At 45.3% G+C, this 17,160-nt stretch overlaps 1 protein-coding gene and 3 non-coding genes across 4 annotated transcripts in view; 2 read left to right on the forward strand and 2 right to left on the reverse strand.

Annotated features, from left to right (window-relative positions):
- Nucleotides 1–17,160, forward strand: part of SLC28A2 (solute carrier family 28 member 2) — a 103,350-nt gene that overhangs the window by 13,823 nt on the left and 72,367 nt on the right. The window contains exons 4-6 of the mRNA XM_027084186.1: nt 12,062–12,259; nt 12,751–12,875; nt 15,342–15,624. The gene's annotated coding sequence lies outside the window, so the exon portion shown is untranslated. The remainder of the gene's footprint in view (nt 1–12,061; nt 12,260–12,750; nt 12,876–15,341; nt 15,625–17,160) is intronic.
- On the reverse strand, nt 6,382–6,453 carry TRNAH-GUG (transfer RNA histidin (anticodon GUG)). Its single transcript has one exon. It is a non-coding gene; the product is annotated as a tRNA-His (tRNA).
- Nucleotides 7,927–7,998, reverse strand: TRNAH-GUG (transfer RNA histidin (anticodon GUG)). The gene has a single exon. It is a non-coding gene; the product is annotated as a tRNA-His (tRNA).
- On the forward strand, nt 8,675–8,746 carry TRNAH-GUG (transfer RNA histidin (anticodon GUG)). Its single transcript has one exon. It is a non-coding gene; the product is annotated as a tRNA-His (tRNA).

Consider the following 17,160-nt stretch of genomic DNA (forward strand, 5'->3'; position numbering starts at 1 on the left):
TCCGCCCGGCGGAGAGGAGTGGGCGGGGGCTTCCAGCCTGTGTGGACGGAGAAGTGAAGTGGCGACCCTAGGGCAGGGAATGCGACTCTTGAGGATGCACTGAGGATGAATCCTCCATGTGTCGCCACGCGCGCCCCCCTGGGGACGCACCTGTGCACGTCTGTTCCCCCTCCCCAGCTCCCACCTCGCGCGAGACGCCAAGAGGGGAGTCTTCGGACTCCGGGGTTCCTGGCCCTCCGGCGCCTTCCGCCCCTCCTTTACCCTCCCCAAGGCCTCCCAACTGGGAAATAATATCCTGGGAGGAAAAACTGGGGTGGGGTGGGGGCGAGACAGGGGCTGTTCTGTAAGATGTGTCTGGAACTACCGGCTCCGGCGTGCTGCCTTCGGGGCCCCACCTACCTCCTCCCATCCAACTGCTCTCTGTGCACATACTCGAACCCACTCTAGGTAGACATCTCACATCACAGACAATCATCTCCCTAGAGGCACCCACTTCTCCCGAGTGGTTTCCACACACGCCCTCCTCACAGGCAAACGGCCCTTGCACAAACGCCTCCCACCCGGCCCTGATGGCAGCGCAAGCATATACACAGGAATCCCTTCAAGTCCCAGGTTGCGTTGCCAATCAGCTTAGTGACAGAATAGAAACAGACAAGTCAATAAATCAAGTCTAGAAACAGTTCCAGTGTTGTCTATCATAAACCCCTTATCCTCCAGAGGCTCGGATGCTCAAGCATTTTTGTCTTAGAAATAAAACCAATTTCTCCCCAGGAATGTTGTAGCCCTGAGGCCAACGCCAACATTTGCTTTTGACTCTGATGGAAAGGTAGCAGCTTCACCTCACCAGCATCCCTCTGAGCACTACCTCAGTGTCTCCCTCACTCTTAGGCTCATATCTGTCTTGTGGGGGAGCGAAGAGCCACGTGAGGCCCCACAGGGAAGGGAGCTCAAAGCTGAGCAGCGTAAGATGTGATGGCAAAACTGAGAATACCCTAGGATTCCCAGGGCCCCAGGTCTCAAAATATTTGTTGAGTTTCTGCTTTGTGCATATTCTTTGGTGTTACAGGACAGTGCTTTCCAAACTGCGATATGCACATGAATCTCCTGGGGAATTTGTTAAATTGAAGTTTCTGATTCTGTAGGTCTACCTGGGATGGGGTCCCGGTGTAGTTCCAATAGGCTCCCAGGTGATACAGATGCAGCTGGCCCTCCCACCACACTTTGAGTAGCAGGACTGTAGGAGATACTGAAATATCTGATATTGTGTCTGGTTTCATGAGGTATAATAGGGAAAATAACGTGCACATTGTAAAAATGTGCAGCTTAAAAAATTGACTAACAAATCAAAGCTGGACATAGAGATAATAATTCTAGAAGAATTGTCCAGTTGATGCATATTGGAGGGTCTCCTCAATCACCAGGTGTCTGACAACAATAATTGTGGGCTGTAGCCAGATCTCTGAGGATCAGTGGCAAGATACTCAATGCCACTGATTTTCACTTGCCTTATATCTGCAAAGGGCATGATGACTGTTGTGTGAGGATTAGGGGAAATGATGGAAATGATGGAACAGGATTTAAAAACTGTAAAGTGCTTACCATGGTAGATGTCAAATGAAGCCACATATGTTTAAGAAATATGGAGTTAAGCTGCTGACAGCTCAGAGGAATGGAATCAGTCAAGTCTACACAAAAGATAGTTAGGCTTCATGGAGGGGGTAGACCTGAGCTGGGTAGGATTTGGACAGATGAAGCAAAGGAGTGAAAGATCATTCCAAGCCAGGAGGTCAGCATGAGTTGAGTGAAGGGATTGAGGTGGGAACCAGCCTACCATAAAGAAGGGGTGGGTTCATAGTGAGGAAGGGTAGGAAGTAAAGTCACATGAAGAGTGGGGAGGATATCATAAGGGTAGAGTTTAAACGATAATTAAAAAGCTGTAGTACCTTATGTGCACCATGAACTTACTCTTGTTTTAAACTATCTGTTAATGCACTTTCCTCCCCCACCAGAGTGTGTGCTCCTGGAATCAGGCATTGTTGAGCACCTCATGGGGCCAGGAAGCTTGCTAGGAACGAAGGATACAGAGGTGAGGCCCTCTCGGCAAGCCTCCTCTAAGACCTGGGTGGAGTTTGCCGTATCCAAAGTCTTGCAGTTAAGCATTGTACCATAGACTCAGGATTCTGAAAGGGAGCCGGGGGTGTTCCCATCACTTAGTGCAGAGCCTGTCATGTGGCAGGAGCTTAACAAATGTTGAAATGAATAAAGATCATTCCTCTTGTTCGTATTTTTATATAGCTATAATTGTGGTATACACAATTTTATGTCCTTATTTTTTCCACTTAACATTGCATATTTTCCCCATTTTTATTATGTAAGCTTTATTTTCTTCCAATTTTTTTTCAAAATATTTCAAACCTACAGAAAAATTCAAAGAAAGTACAGTGGAAATCTGTATAGCCTTCACCTAGATTCACTACTTTTTAACATTTTGCCACATTTGTTCTATCCCCCCACACTTTTTTCCCCTTAACCATTTGATGCAAGTTTCAGGTATCATGATACTTCAGCTCTAAATACTTCAGCAGCCATTCCTTAAGAATAAGGAATTCTTGCATGGGGCCATTAGACCATTACCATAATAGTATTGTCTATTATGCAGTCTACATTAATTTTTTTCCATTTCCCCCCACATGTCATATATATATAGTTGGGGTTTTTGTTTGTTTGTTTATTTTTTGTCCTGATTCAGGATTTATCAAGGTTCCTTCCCCTGTTGCACTTGTTTGTTTCTTTAATCTCTTTAAATCTTGAACTGTTCCCCATTTTTTTCTTGCTAGTTTGTTTTTCATGACATTGATCATTCTGAAATGTCCAGGGCAGTTGTCATGTAGAATGTCGCACATTTTGGATTTTTCCATAGTTTCCTCATGATTAGATTCAGGTTAGACAGTTTTTAAAAGACCATTACATGAGGGATGTTGTGGACTTTCTAGTGTGTTACACTGGCGGGCCAGCCAGTAGTGCACATTTGTCCTTCATTGGTGATGCTAGGCTTGATCACTTGGTTAAGTTGGAGTCCATCAGATCTCTCCATTTCACAATTTCACAAAGTAAGTTGTGGTGCAATAACCTAAGACTATTAGCTCCCAACATGTTTTATCCAGTGGTTTTAGCTTCCATTGGTGATCTATGCTTACATTTGTTATTACACTGGGGATCACAAAATGATGACTCTGTCATTCTGTATTTGTGGGGTTTTTTAAATTTTTATTTATTTATTTATTTTTGGCTGTGTTGGGTCTTTGTTGCTGTGCGCGGGCTTTATCTAGTTGTGGGGAGCGGGGGCTACTCTTCCTTGTGGTGCACGCGCTTCTCATTGCGGTGGCTTCGCGGTGGCGTCTCTTGTTGTGGAGCACGGGCTCTAGGCGCACAGCCTTCAGTAGTTGTGGCACACGGGCTCAGTAGTTGTGGCTCGTGGGCTCTAGAGCACGGGCTCAGTAGTTGTGGTGCACGGGCTTAGTTGCTCCGCGGCATGTGGGATCTTCCCAGACCAGGGATTGAACCCACGTCCCCTACATTGGCAGGCGGATTCTTAACCACTGCGTCAACAGGGAAGTCCCTGCATTTGTTATCTGGCATTCATTTCTGTAAAGAAGAGTTTCTCCTCTTCCTCCTCCCTCCCCCTCCCCCCATCCCCATGGTCTCAAAAACTCTTTTTTTAAAAAAAATTCAATGTGATATAATCCATTACCATCATCATTCTGTTTGATGCTCAAAACTGTCCCAAATTGGGCCAGCAGGAGCCCTTTCAAGAGGCTTCTGCATTCTTTTGACTTGGTCTCGCCAGTCTTTAAACACTTACTTGCATTCTCACACGAGATGTTCCAGACTCAACTTGTACTTACCCTGCTGCAAAATGTAACCAGTCATTTTTTTAAGGGAGTCTTACTCCTTTTAGTTGGAAATAGTGCTTTAAAATTGACTTTGTACTTTAAAAATGGCAATTTAATATCTCATCAAATGAGCATACCTCAGTTTAGCTCATCACTTTATTTGTTGAGCATTTAGGCTATTTCCATTCTCCTCCCTTCTAAATAACTGTAACAAACATCTTTATGTGGATAACTTTTCCAAGTTTAGGATTATTTCCTTTGACAAGATTCCCAAAAGTGGAGTTGTTGGGGCAAAGGGTGTACATTTTTTTCTTACTCTTGATACACGTTATCCATCTGCTCTCATAGAAAGTTTTAAAAGTCAACAACGACTTCTGAATGTTAAGCCCAGTTATTTTGTCTCATTCCTCTTTCTCCTTTGCAGCACCTGAGTCTGCTGACCTCCTCTGTGCTTGCAACTGTCTTCTCCCAAACTTTCCTTAAAATGACACTGTTCTCCTTTCTCTTAAGGCAAATCCTCTCTTCCTCCCTTAACCTCCTAAATTTTCGCATGTTCCAACACCTAGACCTTAGAGCTCACTTTTCTTACTGGGTACTAAGTGGGGTGTCCCTCCCTTCTATTTGCTTGACTTTGAATGCCCAGTCCCATCCTGAGCTCCCATTCCTTCTGGTTTTGTCTTCTAAGTCTGGCCCTTGGCTTTGCTCTCCAGCCTTGCCTTGGGTCCATCTCTGTCCACAACCTTGAGAGGACAAACATATCCCAGTATACTCATATATGCACTCTGTTCTTAGAGATTCTGCATGTAAACGGAGCTTCATTTGGGCCGTGTTTTCTATTTGTCTGATATAAAATAACATGGGGCGGGGCGGGGGGGGGGGGGGACTTCCCCGGTGGTCCGGTGGTTGAGAGTCCACCTTCCAGTGCAGGGGATGAGGGTTCGAGCCCTGGTCGGAAAGCTGGGATCCCACATGCTGTGGGGCAACTGAGCCCGCGCTCTAGAGCCCGCGTGCCGCGACTGAGACCTGATGCAGCCAAATAAATTAATTAAAAATATATATTTAAAAAAATTTAAAAATACCATAGGGGACTTCCCTGGTGGCGCAGTGGTTAAGAATCCGCCTGCCAATGCAGGGAACACGGGTTCGAACCCTGGTCCGGGAAGATCCCACATGCCACGGAGCAACTAAGCCTGTGAGCCACAAGTACTGAAGCCCTCACGCCTAGAGCCCGTGCTCCGCAACAAGGGAAGCCACTGCAATGGGAAGCCTGCGCACCGCAACGAAGAGTAGCCCCCGCTCGCCGCAACTAGAGAAAGCCCACGCGCAGCAACGAAGACCCAACGCAGCCAAAAATAAATAAATAAATTTATTAAAAAACAAAACAAAAAAACATGGTTCCGTGTTGCAAGAATACAACTTAAGATGCAACCATAAAGAAAACGGGGCCACTTCTCTCATTTATGGACTCAAGCAATCTCTTTTCAAATATTTATGGAGAGGCTGTATTCTTGGAACACAAGTATAGTAGGATTCAGTTCTGCCTTCAATGAACTTGAATTTTCTAACTTTAGTGGTTTGTGATTTAAGTTGGATCCTGACAATAAGATAAGAGATGGAAGTGGAGGGTCTCCAAATGAACTATCAAGTCTAGTCCCTCTTCCCAACTCCAAACCCAGGAGGCTTCCCTGACTTTCCAACCTGAAATAAAAATAGGGCTGATTCCCAGCAGAGCCCAGGCTCCCAAAAGTTTTTTACAAGCACAGTAAGGAATTCCTTTCCCTTATCTTATCACCCCAAATAGTGTCCCACCCTCCCTAGCTGCGAGCCAGTGCCTGGGGAGAAAAAGGACTGGATCAGGTGGAGATTCCCCCGGTATGTATACTCTTTCCCGTAAAGGGAGATTGTCTACCAATGCAAATCTAACACTTCAGGTCTGACTTCTGAGGGTGAGGAGGAGGAAGGGAAGAGGTCACCTGTATTATGCAAGAAGCAAGGGGGGAATATATTTGCATACATATATACATATTTATTTATACAAAGACTGCCACAGAAAAATATATTGGAAACTGGCAATAATTGGTAGATAGGGTGAACAATGAGAGGGAGACACTTTTCACTGGCTTGTGCATATGTATTCTCTATTTGATAATGAATACACCATTTTTTAAAATAAATGTATGAAAAGGAAAAAAATCGCAAGGCCACAGGGGCGCTGTTTTGTTGGTGTAGGAGAATGATTTAGACACTGATTTTCCATTTATTTTCAGGAGGTAAGGGGTTACAACTGTTTGATCTAAAGCTGTATTCAGATAATTAAATGAGAATTACTGAAGGTGGTGATCATAGAGGTGTTTCAGTTTTCAGAGGAGAGAGATGCAGCGTTTCATTTTTAAAAAATGAGTCACGATTTATACAAAGTGTTATGGGCTGGGGGGAAAAAAAAGGAATTAGAAAAGACAAGCCCCTTGCCGTGCCATTGTTCCCACAATGCCGTGACTCGGATTCGAACCGAGGTTGCTGCGGCCACAACGCAGAGTACTAACCACTATACGATCACGGCGAGCTACCGGGGACCTGTCAGCGGCCCTTTCTGATTGTCTTCTTCAACAGTTAAAGGCCTTCCCGTTCTGCACGTCACCAAAAGGTCCACCTATGGGGCGGGTTCCGGCCTAAGGCCGGGTCTGAGAATGCGCAGGCGCATTGCTCTCTTGTCAGTTGGTCTGGTTCTCTCCTGTTTTGGCCCATTAGCCACGGGAGGTGGGGATGATGCAGTGGGAAAGGGTGGGTTCCATGTAAGAGTTTAGGGGGTACCACTTGGGCATCCAGAGACGGGACTGGCCGGAGCTGAGTGTTCACGAGCTGTGTAACTCTCATTCCTTGGAGGACGCCCATCTCCTCTGTCCCGGAGACCCTTCCAGCGACCCCAAACCTGCCGGGGTGCGCTCCTCAGGGCTTCTCTCTACGGATAATGTAGATGCCCGCAGAACTGGGCTGTCCACTTAGAGGGGACTCAGTGAACACACCCTGCCATTCTCCCCGCCTCCAGCACCCGCTTCCTTGTTTCTCTTATTCCCGCGACGGCCCTGACTCGTCCCTCCGCAGGGCTCCCGCCGGACCCGGTGCCCTCCTCTGTTGCGTCCCTGGGCGCAGCAGGGACTGGGTCTGATTTTTCTTCTTGTACATCAGTGCTCTCGTCTCCATGGCGCCTAGAACCAGGCCGACTCCACAGTAGGCAGTGGCTTTTTGCTAAAATGAGAACATACCCCTGGTTCTAACAAGTGAATGCAGAGAGACCACCGGTCTCTTCAGTGTTGTCTGCTCTAATCACTGCCCCCCTTCAGAGCCGCCAGAGGGATCTTGCTAAACACGAATAGAATCCTCTCACTCCTCCGCCTCTCATCCCCACCCCCGAGACTGCGGAAAATTTGTCCACCTTTTCCAGCTCATCCTGTGGCCTTCCCTCAGTGTCGTTTCCCATTCCCTAGTTACTTGCTTTCATTCACTCAACAAGTCCTTGAGAGGCGCCTGCTACCTGTCAGACCAGGGCCTGTGGGCGTAGTGGGGGTGGGGAAGAGAGACGACTTACAAAGAGGAATTATGATTGTTTCTTCTGGAGCCCTTAGCACACGAGATAATCCTGGTTGCTTGACAATCCTGGCTGTTTGACAAATTCCCTTTCTGCCTTTAAGAGCTACTTCAAAGGTCACCTCCTCTAAGAAGCGTTCTCTTCCTATCATTGGGAGTCCGTTTTTAGTGTTGCCATGGACATTGGTACATATGTCAATTATAACACTTCTTCGCCTTGTGAGTGTTCTGTGCTTTGTCTGGGCTGGGCAGGATAACGTGCGTAGGCCAGGGTAAGCGGAAGCCTATATGCTTCCTAAGTCCAATTTAGCGAGACCTGGCGTAAACATTGTTTCCAACTGTCACAAGGGGATTGGGATCCATTTTCAAGGAAGTTATTACAAACTGAAGATAAAAATGGAGGAGAGCGTTAAAAAGCCGACCCCTTGCCGTGCCACTGCTCTCGCAATGCCGTGACTCGGATTCGAACCGAGGTTGCTGCGGCCACAACGCAGAGTACTAACCACTATACGATCACGGCGCGCTACTGGGGATCCGTGCGTTTTTTTTCTCGCCTAAGCTCTTCTCTGTTTAGGGCCCCGCCCCTTTGCCATGTCACTGCTGGTTCCCGCCCATCTCTAACCTCGCCTCTCCCTGAAGGGACGCAGGCGCACTGCTCGCTTGCTTTCTAGATATCCGTAAGCACTCACCGGGCCGCCGGATCCCACTGCTTCATTACCGAGGCGTGTGTTTTCTGCGAGTACCCCTTACTCCGCATCTCGAAGGAAGTTGTGCGGCTGGGTCCGAACTGATTTTCCTTCTTGTGGGATTTAAGAGGCGGCCCCATTCCTAGCAAGAGCCCGTTCAGATAGCGTGAGCGCCAGGGCACGGTGGGTATGATAGGGGCCCAGCGCCGCCATTCGGGCGACCCCCGGGCCTCACATTCGTACAGGCTGCGTGAGAGTCCCGGACGTAGGCCTGGCCTCCTAGGAGTCCTTTAGTTTGCAGAGGACTTTCATGTCCTCTCTTTCACGGGCCGTGCGGACGACCAGCAGAGACTTCGGCCAGGCGTCCACGGCGCCCCTACTCCACTTCGGGCTGGGCGCCAGGGCCAGAGGGGCCTGGTCGACAGTGAGCGGCTTGGGAAGGCGAGAGCGGCGGCCACCTAGACGAGGACGACACTCAATGATGCGCTCCTCGTGGCGTCCCAGTAGCTCGCCGTGATCGTATAGTGGTTAGTACTCTGCGTTGTGGCCGCAGCAACCTCGGTTCGAATCCGAGTCACGGCATTGTGGGAACAATGGCACGGCAGGGCCGCCTTTTTAGATTCCGGAAGCCACATTCTTCGGCGATTAGGCCCCAGCTGCTGCTTGACGTTAGGTCAGGGCCGAAATTATAACGCGGCAAAGGGTGAACGCGGGGTCTTCAGTGAATCAGCCAATCGTCATCTTCCTTCCTATATGATTGTTTAATTTGGGGGAGGTTATTCCGTGTTGTACTCATTATCTTTCCTCATTTGGCCCCTGTCAATGGTGAAGTCATCTACTGGGTTTTCTAAAAAGCCCTCACACTCGCTAAAACTTCAATACTTTGGAGTGCAGGGATTATAGGAATACTGTGCAAACATTTATTAAGCGTTAGAAGAGTGCAGAGTAGACAATACAGTGTGACGAGTGAAAACTCTGACTGCTCTGGAGGTGCTGGTTCCCGTAGCCACTATGACGGTGCGAAAGAGGACTTTGTGGCCTCCATCTCCACAGCCTCCTGGGTGAGAAGGATATTCTCGTTGAGGATTTTTCCTAACCTGCCTCAGGTTTAGAGCAAATTTTATTTGTTACTTTGTTTTATGAGCACTTTAAAAATCTAGACTCAACAAATTTAGGTCTGTCATTTAGGCATTAGGCAAAAATGGAAATATGTTTTGGATTTGGCTCTCAGGTGGCTGGCAGCGGCTGTATCACTGTCAAGGAGGGAATGAGTTAGGACTCAGTGAGCAATGAGCCTCTCCAGCTTCTCCCAGGGAACCTGGGGGTGGCACAGCAAGTCAGGAAGCATTCCTGGGAGAGATGGACATTGCAGTGGGGTTGTGCTCCGTTTACTGACAGTCTCTCAACAAAGACTTACTGAACAGCCTGTAAAAGCAAGAAACTGTGGAGGGCTGTAATTTTCCAGGGCTCCCCACTCCCACTTCCATAAGTTTGATGACTTTAAAGCCACCCAACAGGACAGCTCAGACTATGAGAGAATAGAATGAAGGAAGCTGAACCTGAGAACTTGCCAGACTTTGGACACTGATTTAAGTGTTATATGTATAGAAAATCAACATCACCAGCAAAAAAAAAACCAGCCAACAGAAATGTGACAACTTCTGTTCCTCTGACTGCTTACCAAATAACCGTACTGAAGTTTTTTAAAATCTGTAGCCTAGAATAAGATGTCAGGGTGGGAAGCAAGGAAAGGATCCAGCTTTTTCTCTGACGGCCCTCCCTCCAACCCCCATTCCTCTCCTGCTGGTGCTTCAGTGCTGGGCAATGAGCTGCTCTCAGAATCTGGGGAGAAATTCTGGGGCAATCACTTCCTAAGAGTATTTTGAGTAAAAACAGTCAACCAAGAAAATAAAAACTACAAACATACATCAATGGAGGTAACCCACTCTAGCCATCCACATCCGTCCAAGGCAACTGAAGTGTATTTGAGGGCAGGAATGCACTAAAGAAATCTGAACAGAAAGTTCCCAGTTGCAGGAAGAGTAACAGAAGGGGAAGGTGCTCTCCTAACTTCTGCTTGGCAGGTATGCAATTATCCATGGAGATGGGTGCATCCAGCTATCAAAATGTCATAATATCCTCTTTTCAGGTCGCTCACTTGATTCCCCTTGCTCTGATTTCAGGCCCCCAAACAGACTTTTGGTAATGATTTGCCAGCCCACGTAGACATTCCTGCAGGGAAAGTATTGCTCTGAACAAGTTTCTGATTAGTTGGCGTTTGTTCTTCTTACTGTTGGCATTTGGTTTAGACTCTTAAGAGTCTGGCTGGTATGATTCATTTCCCTTGCGTCTGCTTATCTCTGGGTGTACTGACAAAATGGAGTTTCCAGGCTGACATAGCTGAGAGCTAGAGACTCTGGCCTGGGATGAGAGACTGCTGCTCTGGGACACCCTCTGAGCAGTCAGTCAGCTCCCTGCCCTTGACCTCTTGATTTAAACCACGTTTTGCAGTTTCTGATTCAGGGAATGTGTCCTTTCCCGTACCCCTTCCAGCTGGAGGTCGGAGCTTTTCTCTAGGGTCTCAGCACCAGGAAAGAGGCAGGCAAACCTTCAAGGGACAAACCTTGAAGGGGAGAAATGTACTTCATAAGCTTCAGAGTGTTTACTTAAATGATCAACCCCATGGCTTGCTGGTCAGACTTGGTACATCTGGGAGCTGCTACTGCTGTAGCTGCCAGTCACCACAAGGGTGCAGTATAGACTGGACCAGCATCCTTTGGTGTCACCCGGAAGCTAGTTCAGATTCAGAATCTTGGTCCACAACCCAGAACTACTGCATCAGAACCTTCATTTTAACAAGATTCTCTCCAGATTATTCATTTGCACCTTAAATTTTGAGGTGCTGGTCTGCTCTAGAGAACTATCTGGCTCTGATGCAGCCCTTCATTATTTACCTTGTGAGTACTTGGGGTTACTAGGAAGGACCTGCCTGAGTCTGCTGGGACTCATCGTCTACTGGGCCTCATTGATGAGGGTGACATTGAGGTTTTTGAGGAGGAGAAGATGGAGTTCTGGGAGGGAGACACCGAGGGCCCATGTTTGGGAGCATCTAGGAAGGAGGCAGCAGCCCTGGACTTCCACTAGGAGGTACTGCACCCCAGGAAGTGGATGTAGAATGCTGAGGCTGGATAAAACTTAGTCTAGAAGATACCACTTTGGATTTAGCCCCTATAACACTGAGCCCATTCCTCAGGGATTCTCTGGATATTAGGACTCAAGTTCCAGTCATTCATTCATTCAGTAAACTAGCATATTTTAGCTCTTAAAGTGCGGTACCTCATGGGGAGCTGCAAAGCTGTATATGATCCTTTTTGCCCAAAATAGTTTATTTTCCAGCTGAAAGAAAATGCTAGTCCACAGGCAACAGTCAGAAAACAACACAAGGAATGCTGTAGAAGAGACATCTCTTGCTGCAGTGGAAGGAAACTCTCCAAGGAAGAGCTAACATAAACTTCCAGAATTGTAAAATAATTGAAGTTTATTTTCAGCGCTTCCAGCACCCTCATTCTGATCCCCTTCTACCTCTTTGTGTTGTCCTTATTCATTCATTCTCGTTCATTTGATCAACAGTATTTACTAACAGCCTACTATGTGTTAGGCACTGTTCTAGGTTCTGGGGTTATAGTAATGAATAAGACAGATGGGTTTTCTCATAGACCTATAGTGCAGGAATCAGAAAGGAATGTTAAATAAAAAATAAAAGAACGTGTGCCAATGGAAAATAACTTGATATAGTGTCCTCCTGTTCCCTGCCTATTATCTACCCATGTACCCCCTCAGCTCCTTTGTCTGTACAAAGTAAGATGACTGATAATAATAAGTGTTACCTTTTAATAGGGATGGAAGTTTTACACTAAAAAGATAAACTCTCACCCAGAGTGGCCCACATGTGTCATAAAGAGCCTTCAGATGTGAGGCAGTCTTGTGTGGACAGCGTGAGGAAGACTCCGTGGTGACCTGCGTGGACCTGCAATATAATCCAATACAAGCAGGTGGATGCTGAGGGCCAATGAGCAGGACCAGATGACCCCATAGGTAGGTCAAGAACTTGCCAAGGGCACAAGGAAAACAAAACATCCACCCAAGAAGTAAGTAAATTTTTTGAATGAATAAAAAGCAGTGAAGTGATCAATTTCAGGAGAAAAAAAAACCCAGAACTTGTTGGGATAAAATAAACTATAAAATAATTATTTAAAAAACTTTCAGTTACATATGAGGCAACATAATTTTTTCAGTGCTTAGGACCTTGGGGAATTTAATCCAGCCCCGTTGACACACTAAATCAGTCCCCTGGATCAGAGATGCAACCCCTAGGGAAAGAAAGGGAGGAGGGGACCCTGAATTAAGGTGTATTTCTGTCACTAGGTCGAACATACTTGGATAGATAATAAATTTGGTAAGCAAAGAAGTAAAATTGCATTTTTTTTGCATTCTTGAGTTTGTCAACTGAGATGTGCACCTCATATATGTGCCAAGTGACTAGCATAGAGGTGCTCAATATACATTTGTTGGTCTCTTGTTCCCAGGTACTTCTCTCTACACCCACAAAAGAAAAAGCCATGGGAAGATCCTATAGGACTATTCCTGTCATGAGGCCTAAAACTCATTCTTGAGTCAAGAAGATTGCAGGAGCCACCTCTCAGAAGCAAAGGTCAAAATCAGTGGTTTCCAAACATTATTCTAGAGCTGATAAAACCGGGATGAATTTTTCATCATGGAATGAGAAAAAATAAGGTTGATGTGGTAGGCTTTTCAAAAGGCTGAATGTGTTTAATTCAAAGAACTATTCTCTAGGCTAAGGTTATGGTCTTCCTACTTTTGAGGTGTTATAGTGACTTTTTAAAAAGTAGATGATAATTTTTTTAAAGTCTTTAAATTTGAAAAAATTAAAAACTGGCAATCCTATTTTGGTCTCCAAAATTACTTTTGAAATTTTACTGGTCAGTGAAATCTAAAAGTATAAAGCTCACTACAGAGCCTGGAGAGCAAAGCATCAGACTGAGAAGAGATGGTCCTCAGTTTGTAGTGGTTCTGCAGAGAAATGCTCAGAGGGAGAAGGGTCCCTGTTCTGTCAGGCAGTGGTCCAGGCTAACCCCTATCCACCCACCTAACAAATAGTAGTCCCTAGTATGATCTGTGCTAGGCCTTGGAGATACAAATTTGAATGAAACATTCTTAGAGATCATGTCAGTGCAGGGTTAATCAGATGAGTGAAGAAGTAATTACAGCTATATACATACAAAGTATATTGGAACTTAAATCATTCATTCCTCCAGGATATGACATTTGAGCTGGGTTCCAAGGCATGCAGAGTAGTTTTCCTGGCAGAGAAGGGGAAAGGGTATTCTAGGCAGAGAGAAAGGCAGAAACAAAGGCCAGGAAGTGTGAACAAACAGCATAGGGAAAGATAAAGCTGTGACATAAGATATGGAGGGGAGAGTGGATGGAGATGTGGACTGAGAGAAAAACACACAATGTAAGTTGTGAATTAATTTTTATCTGAGGACCTTACTGAGGACTATAGCCCAGGAAACAGCCTTTCAGATAGCTCTGAGGAACTGCTCCAAAGAGGTAAGGGAGGAGCCAGGATATATATAAACTTTTTTGCTGGGAAAACGTAGTCAAGCATCAAAAGATTACTGCTAATTACAACAAACAGGTATCTCAAGTTAGCGATTTTAGTGCTTTTCTGTGTCTGGGAAAATACAAGCATCTGAATTCATTTGAAAATTTTTCTTAGATATGCATCTTAACTATCTAAAGGCCAGTGTACCCAAAGCATAGAATGTTTCCTGTTTTTCTTCATCCTGAATTCCCCTAAGGGCACACTGGCAGTGGGCAACTGCAGTAGCTGATCGCCTGATCCTTGTAGAACTGGAAACGGCAGGCAACATTTTTTTTTCTTAATAGAGAGCAAGGGTGGAGCCAAATTGATGAATCTCTTGCCCCTATTGAGACAGGCCTTTGTCCTGGAGGCTGGTGGATCTTGACATTTTGTGGTAACTTATTGCTTTGGGGATCCCTTGAAAGTTATATGCTTGTTCTCCAAAATAGTGCAGCTATGATAGAGTGTCAGGAATTCATAGAGGCTTTTTTTTTTTAATTGAAGCATAGTTGATTTACAATGTTGTGGCAGTCTCTGCTGTCCAGCAGAGTGACTCAGTTACACACATAGAGACATGCTTTTTTTTAATATTCTTTTCCATTATGGTTTATCCCAGGAGATTGGATATAGTTCTATGCACAGAGGCTCTCTTATAAGCATTGTGGGACCATTTAAATCTCCAGTTCTAAGCAGAAGAGGGACGTAATCGCATCTTCCTTTTAGAAAGGTGAGGTGTAAATGGGTAATTATTGACAAAAGTCTTAATTCAAAGGAGAGATAGAAGAGGATCTCAGCCCCCTGGTCTGGTGGTTGACGTTGGGGCTTGGAGACTAATCTAGGGGGAGAGGCTCTTCCCTCACATCACACCCATAGGTGTTTCCTCTTGAGCTCAGAGGTAGAGGGGATGGACATGTTGGATGAAGGGAATGAATGTGAAGCTTGAGAGAAGCTCTAATATCAAGGGTGGAATATTTTCTAGAATTACAGTAGTCAAATAGTATGAAAATAGATGTATCCATGTTATCCTTATGTATATATACTATATTGTTAATATTGAGATGTGGATATGCAAATTCAAATGTAACTTTAAGTTAAGAGGGAGAAACACATGCACAGGTTGCAACAAACTGACTTGACCCTTACTTTTCCCAACTTCCTCATAAATTTCAGAGTCAAAATACTTCTGTGTCATGACTGCTCTTTGGTTCAGTAGCCTCAGACTGAGTCTAGATGAATTCCTTTCTTACCATATCATCAAAGCTACTAAGAACTCCTTTTCCACTTAATTCTCTTTAGATCAAATGCTCTGAGAGAACTTGTTGTGGTTTTAAAATATGTTCACAAATTCTTTGATACTCCTCTCTTCCAGAGGTAGAGCTTTATTTCCCTCCCTGGACTGAGGGCTGGACTCAGTGACTCCTTCAAACAAATAGAATGAAGTAGAAGTGTTGGTGTTTCACTTCCTAGATGAGGTCATAAAGTGCATGTCGCTTCCTTTTTGCTCTCTCTCAGATCACTAGCTCTGAAGGAAGCCAGCCGCCATGTCAAGAGGACACTCAAGCAATCCCATGGAGAGACCCACGAGGTGAGGAACTGAGGCCTTCCTTCTGCCACAACAGTCATCAAAGAAATGAGATTTTTGGCCAATAGCCATGTGAGTGAGCCACCTTGAAAGCAGATCCTCCAGCCTCAGCCAGACCTTCAGATGACTGCAGCCCTGGCTGACATCTTGACTGCAATTTCATGAGAAACCCTGAACCAAAACCACTCATCTAAGTCATTTCCAAATTCCTGAGTTAAGTAACTGTGAGATAACCAATGTTTGTCATTTTAAGCTGCTAAATTTTCGGGTAATTGTTACACTGTGATAGATAATTAATACAGATTTTGTTACCAGAGGTGGGGCGCTGCCATAACAAAAACCCAGAATGTGAAAGTGGCTTTAGAACTCGGCAGACACTGGAAAAACTTTGAGGAGAGTGTTAGTATAAGTCCAAATAGCCTTGAAGAGACTAGCTTCCTCAGTTTCCCCATCTGTAAAATGAAGGAGTTGGGCTGGATGAATACCTAAATATTTTATAATTCTCTTAATCTTTATCTAATCAAGGTTCTATAAATAATATTACCCTAAACAAAGTAGTTATAGGAGACAGCTAATAACTGACCCAAGGCATAATTCCCCAAGGCATAGCTCCACAACAGAGACAAGAGGCCCTGCACCTGACTTTTGTGCTCTCTGTAAACCTAGTTTCAGCCTGGTTTAATCTCAGGAAACTGAAGCTGGCTCTACCTTTAACAGGTTGCTTCAACAGCTCACAACCACGTGCCCCAAAAGGAGTAGGGGTTTCTGATTCTTTAACAAAGGCTGGTCCTTTGTTAAAGATGAAGGTTCTTTATATTCGTTCTTCACCTCAATGATTTAACTAAAAGGTCCAGAATAAAATTGTTTTTCTTCTTACCACTGAATTTTACAAATCTCTGTCCTTGTATATATTGCTAGTGTCATCCTGTCACTGGATGGGACACCTTCAGGGGCCCAAGAGTGGGCTCTTGTCCAACACTCAGAAATGAATTGTCCGAGGAGACACATGTACTGACAAAGCAAGAGATTTTATTGAAAAGGGGCGCTCAAGTGGAGAGCAGCAGGGTAAGGGAACCCAGGAGAACTGCTCTGCCTTGTGACTTGCAGTCTCAGGTTTTATGGTGGCGGGGTTAGCTTTCCACGTCGTTTCTGGCCAATCATCTTGCTTGTGCCTTCATTTGGACCGGCTCAGGGCCCTTCCTGGTGATGCGTGCATCTCTCAGTCACAATGGTTTTCATCGTGAGGGTTTCTGGGAGGTTGGCGAGACATATTATGGACTCATGTCTCCTCCCCTTCTTGGCCCCTCGTGGGTTTTCCCTGGGTTGATTTTGGACCCTTCACTGGTTGTGTGTTCTTTTCAAGCATCCTGAGGTGGGAGACTTAAGCAAATCTTTTATTGTTGTGCCTGGCCAGGGTGGGCAGTTTCCTTAACAATACTATCATTAATTTGCTTGGGTCTCAGAAGGCCTTAGTACAGATTTCATGACTCTTGAAAAGAAAATTGTTGGAATGCTTTATTTATATATAAACCATATTCATAAGTTATTCAGATATATATGAATGGCTATTTTGGCAGGGCAAACCCCAGCAATTTTTAGTGGGCCCTAAAGAAGCAATTGTTGGGTCTGTGCTGAGCAATTTAGGGGCCTGCTTTCCTGGAAACCAGCAAGGCAATGAAGGCTCAGCCACTAGACAACAGAGTATCTTTTTTTTTTTTTTTAACATCACATTTTTTTTTAATTCAAACA

This window comes from Aethalodelphis obliquidens, unplaced genomic scaffold (assembly GCF_003676395.1).
Source record: "Aethalodelphis obliquidens isolate GAN/ISIS:26980383/991018 unplaced genomic scaffold, ASM367639v1 scaffold51, whole genome shotgun sequence".
NCBI classification, from domain to species: domain Eukaryota; kingdom Metazoa; phylum Chordata; class Mammalia; order Artiodactyla; family Delphinidae; genus Aethalodelphis; species Aethalodelphis obliquidens.